Source organism: Pteropus vampyrus, unplaced genomic scaffold, assembly GCF_000151845.1.
Source record: "Pteropus vampyrus isolate Shadow unplaced genomic scaffold, Pvam_2.0 Scaffold45, whole genome shotgun sequence".
Lineage (NCBI taxonomy): Eukaryota > Metazoa > Chordata > Mammalia > Chiroptera > Pteropodidae > Pteropus > Pteropus vampyrus.
The window spans coordinates 3,308,827-3,315,300 of record NW_011888826.1 but is presented as its reverse complement, the minus strand read 5'-3'; the positions used below and the strand labels follow the sequence as shown (position 1 = coordinate 3,315,300).

At 43.2% G+C, this 6,474-nt stretch overlaps 1 long non-coding RNA gene across 2 annotated transcripts in view; it reads left to right on the top strand.

Moving 5' to 3' along the window:
* Nucleotides 1–3,798, top strand: part of LOC111738971 — a 6,554-nt gene extending 2,756 nt beyond the window's left edge. The window contains exons 3-5 of one of the 2 annotated variants that reach the window (XR_002780048.1): nucleotides 1,483–1,606; nucleotides 2,771–3,073; nucleotides 3,368–3,798. This is a non-coding gene — a long non-coding RNA (uncharacterized LOC111738971). Of the gene's footprint in view, nucleotides 1–1,482; nucleotides 1,607–2,770 lie in introns of both variants that reach the window. The other variant, XR_002780047.1, reaches the window with a different exon arrangement.
* Nucleotides 3,799–6,474: the final 2,676 nt, after the last annotated feature.

Genomic DNA, 6,474 nt, shown 5'->3' with positions numbered 1-6,474 from the left:
GTGGAAGAGGAAGGGACGGGTTGTCTCTTGGAAGGTGTTGAACCTGTGAGTGAAATGTAACAGATTCCGTGGAGTATTTCACTACCTGAGGTCCCATTCCTGGACTTTTCTTCAGGATGATCTCTCAAATACATTGGACTAAATTAAATATTTACTATTACCAGTAAGTCCTTGAGATCCTGGCTAAAGGCATGTGGCAATAAAAAATGGGGCACGAATGTTTGGTGGTGGTTAATACATCTGGAATGTCCTATGTTTTTCGTAAAATGTTTCTGAGAAAGCAGCATCAGAGCTGGCCTTACAGCCAGCTGCACCACATCTAACTCCTCACACACAGGTATCCTAGCCAGGTTCATCACTTCATTCATCTAGAGCCAAGTTCATCACTTCATTCATTCGAGTGGGCAACATTCATTTTTAAGTAGACTTAGGTACTTTTAGCATGTCTGCCTTTGTTTCACATGTTAATTTTCTCTCAGTAGTATATAGTAAAGCTCTCTTTGGAAGACATTGCTTCTTATATTTACTCTTTCCCACTGTACCTCCCAAAAGTCTTTTTAAGTGCTTTAAAATACCTCATTAGTATTGATGGATTGATTCCTTGATTGATGGGCTGAGTTGTCTCAACAGTCTTCTCTGTTGAGAACTGAGTACAGAACGGAGTGATCAGAGGCAGGCTGCCAATCAGCAAAGAGCCCTTGACAGGGTAAGCAGGCTTTGCAGGTGAGAGACGTGAGTGAGGAGGACAGGAGGAAAGAATGGAAATGGCATCAACTATGTACAGTCCATCCTCATTTTTTTCAGATTTCACATTTGCAAATCCACCTACTCACTAAAATATATTTGTAACCCCCAAATCAGTACTCACAGCACCTCACAGTCATTCATGGACATGAGCACAGTGGTGAAAATTCGAGTTTCTCTATGCTCACATTCCCGGCTAAGGCAAACAAGGCAATGCTCTACCTTCTTCTTTTAGTTCTTGTACTATAAGTGTGTGTCCTTTTTGTGATCTGTGTAATGCCATGATTTTTGCATTTTTGTGCATTTTGTTGGTGATTTCACTGTTTTCTACCCCTGAGTGTCATGCTAAGCACAAGAAGGCTGCAAGATGTCTTACGGAGGAAATATGTGTTAGAGAGCTTCGTGCAGGCATGTATTATGGTGCTGTTGGCTGTGAGTTCAGTCTTGCTGAGTCAACAATATCTATTATCTATTAAATAAGGTTTCTTTAAGCAGAGGTACACATAAAACAAGGTTATCTATAAAGCAATTGATGAAAATATGGTAGCCAGAGACTCACAGCAACCTAACCCTGTATTCGTCCTAGGAACAGTGGTTCAGTATCAGCTAATTCATTGTGGTGACTTATTAGGCCGTAACTACTGCCAATAATGAGAATCAACTGTGCATAAGAACACACTGTCTATCACCCATTGGGAGGAAAATGAAATCTCTGACCTCAAGGAAATTGTGTTTCAGTACAGACCTTCATCATCACATGCCTGACCATGAACTTGCAGCCGAATTTGGTCCCTCTCCGCACACGCTCTCACCTTGGCCTACCCACCTCGCCATCTGACCTGCAGCCCTTCCCACTACCATGGTATGGACTGTCCCTGGTGCCCCTTCCATTTGTCTGGGAGCTGCCTTCTAGGGGTTCAGACTCCTCAGCCCCACTCAGGAACCCTTAGGTATTGTCTTCACAAGCCTCTTGGTTGGTCTTGCCTGAAGGGATACAATGGAGGCTGAGACTCTCCATCTGACTCTTACAAACTTGGCTGCAGATCTGATTTCTGAGGCCCAAGTAGCAAGTAATACAGAGCAGTGGCACTTACCTGCCCGGGCCCTACCCAGATAATGTAATTAAAGTTGAGGGGAGTGGAGAAAGGGGGCCGAGTCATCAGAAGTTTAAAGCTCTCTGGTGGTTCCAATGAGCAGCCAAGATTGGGAGCCGCTGTGAAAGCCCCAGCCAAACATCCTGGGGGGATTTGGGGTATGTGTGCCAAGCAAATGGGTTTCTGCCCATCACCGGTGTTTCAGTAAAACACACTAGAAGGCCTCTCATCTGACACATTTGGGACTGATGAATCGAAAAGTTGTTTAAAATCAGGGAATCATAAAAATGATGTAAATGTACCTTAAACATTTTACTTGAACTTCAACCTAAAGTATATTCAATCACTGTCAGTATCTGATGTAATGCCATGGTGTTTCTTCATAGCACGAGTCCCCTGCTTGGTGTTCTGTGTCATCTTTCTTACCTAAATGACACTCATGAAACTTCATATCTGATTTCCGGTTACACCTTTGTGGAAGCAGAAGAAGGCCCCAAAGCCGTGTCACCCACAATCTCTTATCTTCTAGCTGCTTCACCCACACCTAATTCACCAGAATTATTTGCTTTTACCATTTACCTGTGACTTTTCAAATATTCAACATGTTTTACATAGAAGCAATGTTTTCACTCATATTTTTAAAGTTTTTATTTAATTAAATTGCCTATTTGTAGTAGCAGGCACAAACTGACATAAAAACCACTGGCTTTTGGAAAAGTAAGTGTTGTAGAAAGTGAAGGTTCTCTTTACTGGAGGGATGTAGCATTTCACGGAGAAAAACGAGAGAGTTGGTTCATGCAGAGTTCATTGAGAAGAGAGTGGTTTCTGAGGCTTTCTGTCACAACTACCGCTCAGGAACTGGGCAGGTCATGTTAGTTAAAGCCTCCAGTCAATCCTCACGCCAACCAGGTTTTATTTTCTATATTCTATAGATATGGAAGGGGTCTCTGGAGGGATAGGTGACTTGCCCAAATTCACCTCGCCGAAATGGTCCCCGCTGGATTTGAACCCCTTTCTGTCCGTCTGACTGACAGCAAAGCCTGAGGTTGTACCCTGAGTTTGTGATGCCTTCTACAAAGTTGGGGCTTCTCAGCCTGACATACCACAGAAACAGCTCAGTGAGCCTGAAAGCAAACAGGAGTACATGCAGGCCACGTTCTTCCCAATTCTTCTACATTATAAAGGAACAGCCGAGCCACCTGAACAAGAAATGGTTAAAGCTGAGCCAAATAATGGTAATAACATCAATAACATAATTAGAATTGAAATCTTATCAAATTACAACAAAGTTAATTTGTCACTCAGTGATATACAAGATTGTGCCACATGGTAGTTAGACCAAAATGTTAAACTATTCATAAAAAATAAATAAATCATAGTCACATTGGGGGATTCTGAGGTCTCCTGGGGAGTGTCCAGAAGGTCAGAGGAATAATTGCTTATGACTTCGTTTCTGTTTTCTCCCCGAGGGAGGAGGCCCCGGTGCCATATTTCCCTCCTTGCCTACTTTCTGCTTTCCTACTTTTCAGTGAGGACGCCCAGCCCCTCATACCGAGCTGGTCTCAGGACCCGAGTCCCTGCCCTGTCCCGGTTCTAATTCTTGAGGTACCAAATTTATTTTCTAGCTGCTTTTGTGGTATTTAGGACCTCATGTATTTAGCTTTTCATATTAATATAATTTCAGGTTTAGAGAAAAGTTCCAAAAATAGCAGAAAAAATCACCAGGTATCCCTCAGCCAGCTTCTCCCACTGTTAACATTTGACCACATTTGTGTTCTATCTATAACCTTGTCTGAGAGTAAGTTCCAGGTATGATGTCCCTTTACTCCTAAATACTTCGGTGTATATTTTCTAAAAACAGAAACTTTCTCTTATCTGGAAACTAACATTAATACAACACTATTAATTAACCTACAGAACATATTCAAATGTTGGCAATTGTCCCAAATATACACTTTATAACAAAAAAAGTCCCGGGTCATGCTTTGCATTTTGTTTTTCCGTGTCCTTGGTCTCCCTTTAATTTAGAAGTTACCCAGTCTTCTTTGAGCTTCACAGTGCTGACTTTTTTTTAAGTACACACCAGTGACTGTAGAATTCTCTAAATTGAGGTTTATGTGATATTTCCTCATAATTAGATTCGGGCTATGCATTTTTGGCTGGAGTGTCACTAAAGTGAAATGTGTTAAGACTGTGGCAGTTTGGATGAAGGCAGAGGGGTAAGAGGTCATGTGCTACCCAGGACGTCGTGAAGAGAGGTGACTTTGGGGGAAGGAAGTCAGTGCACCGTGGAAGCAGGAGCTGGAGCCTGAGGGAGGTGCTGGGTCAGGAGGGGCTGCAGAAAGAGACATCCCCCTTCTTCCCGCCCCGGGGCAAACCTGCCCTGTTGCTCTGGAAGTGGAGGGGTGCCTCCTGCAGACATTGGTCTTGAAAGCTGTCTGTATGACTTAATTCATTCTGGAAGATGCTGCCCTACTAATCACATCCAAGAGTGAACAAAGGCCATCTACCCCAGTCTCAGAGGCTGGACCGGCGTCCTGCTCAGGTGGGCTGGGCCGTGGGTGTATATGCGGTGTGGATAAATGAATGCTCAGCTGCGGTGCTTTGTCTTCTCTTACACTCTCCTCCTCCTCAACTTCTAGAAAGCAAAGGCCAGCTGAAGTGGTTACGTACTGTGAGAACGTGAGTTCCAGGAGTCTGGGAGGAGGGCTGGCCCAGTGGACTAGGTTCTGGTCCCAAAGCTCTGGCCAGGCTCACCTGCTTCTTAGGGCCTGGGATCTGACCTCAGCAGAGGTTCTCCCCCTTCTTAGAGACAGCGCTGTCCCCCTTCTATCCCTTCTCCCTCCATCTCTTCTCTACCACTCACATCTGGGGCTCAGGCTCATTTCTACTCTCACCGTGGGCGCCTCCAGCTCCAAGGTTGTACATGTGCGTGTGTGGGTAAAGTGGTAAGATTGAAAAAATCAAACCTCTGTTCAGCCAGAGGGGTGACTTTAGCACAAATGGTTATAGATACCAGGGAATGAATAAGTAAAAAAGGAAAATCATAAAAACCCTTTTGGACTGTGGGAAAATGTTAGTAATTTTCACAAAATATTGTTTATGCACAAATTTATCTAAATGTGTGTCAAATACTAATAGCTATTACATGGAAAAAGTGTTCATGGTCAAATTGGTTTGGCGACTCTCAGGCGCTGTGTAGTACAGCGGTGTCGCCGTGGGTGTCCAGGAAGGTATTGAAGTATGTGTGTGTCCAAACTCATGGGTCCAGGTGATAAGTGTGCAGATAGATGCTCTTAGGATCTGCTGTCAAAGAGAAAACACCACTACTCATGTAAGGGAGACCCCTGCTGCTGCGTGATGCCAGCCAGCCATCGTGTCTGAGGCCCCTGGCACTGTGCTGCTGCCTTGGCCACTGTCACAGACATGACAGCAAAATAGTTAAAATTGTGAATGTGAAAGTGATACATTGCTTTCCCAGTGTGAAAACAAACCCAGCCTTTTTCTCAGAGCTTTATGTCATTCTATGTGGACAGAGCTTTATGTCATTCTATGTGTCCATCATAACCTTTTACGGTGAACTGTCAGGGGCCTTGTCCGCTCTGGCTAGTGCTGTCATCTCTTGTTTATCTATTGACTCTTTCTGTTAGCCCATGTCTCCATTCACCGAGTATCTCCGATGGGCCAGAAGCAAGAGGGCGTGCTGAATTCAGTTCTAAAAACCAATTCGATAATAGCTGTGGGGTGAAGACACAGCCAGATGAGGATGCTTATGTGAAGCTGATAATGATTTTATATTCTGATAACATTCTTTATCTGAATTGACCAATGTTGGGTGATTTTTATGTATGTATGTCTATATTTAGTTTGGTGACCATCTTGAATGTTGTTTTTCAGTCTATACTGCCTTTGAATGAATTTTGCCTCACATGCTACTTCTGTCTTTTGCCCTAGAAGGAGGCATCAATGGAATCCTTCTAGTTCTCTGTAGAGCCAGCCCGATATGTATGTACCTCTTCTTGTACATACATGCCACCATTGCTGTGAGATGAGGAGTATTTCATAGGCATCTGTAGGTTCCGATTATACGTGCAGAGGTGTCAGTGTGCTTTAATATGAACCTCATTTCCTTGTCTTCACAGAGCATGTCAGACCCACAAGCCAGTGATGTCTCGTGCCCAGCCAAAGCGTTAGAGGAGACCTTCACGGCTTCACTGTAGTCATTTTTCACTCCATCTCTGCCTCCAGAAAAGTCCAGAAAATGCAGAGTATTCTCATAGGTCACTCAGTAAAATCTCAACCATACTTTAAAGATAGAGTTCATCCAGGGTAGGTTTATGGTTTTCTCTGATTCTGGGTGTGTCTTTCTGTTGATCTAAATAGTTTATGTGTGTCTGTTCCTCAGAAGTCCTGTTTATTTTGATTAGTTATTGTTAAGCTCTGAGAATATTGCTATTCTAAAAATACAACTGTCTTGTGGGATGTAATATTTGGTTCGTACTTAAGGATTCCTCAGATTTGACTGTAGGTAGGATTCAAAATTACAAGAGGAAAAAGTCACGATAATAAAGTTAGAATTTAAGACTCTGTGTATTTATTTACCTTACTAGCCAGCAGGAGAGTTTTGACTGAACTG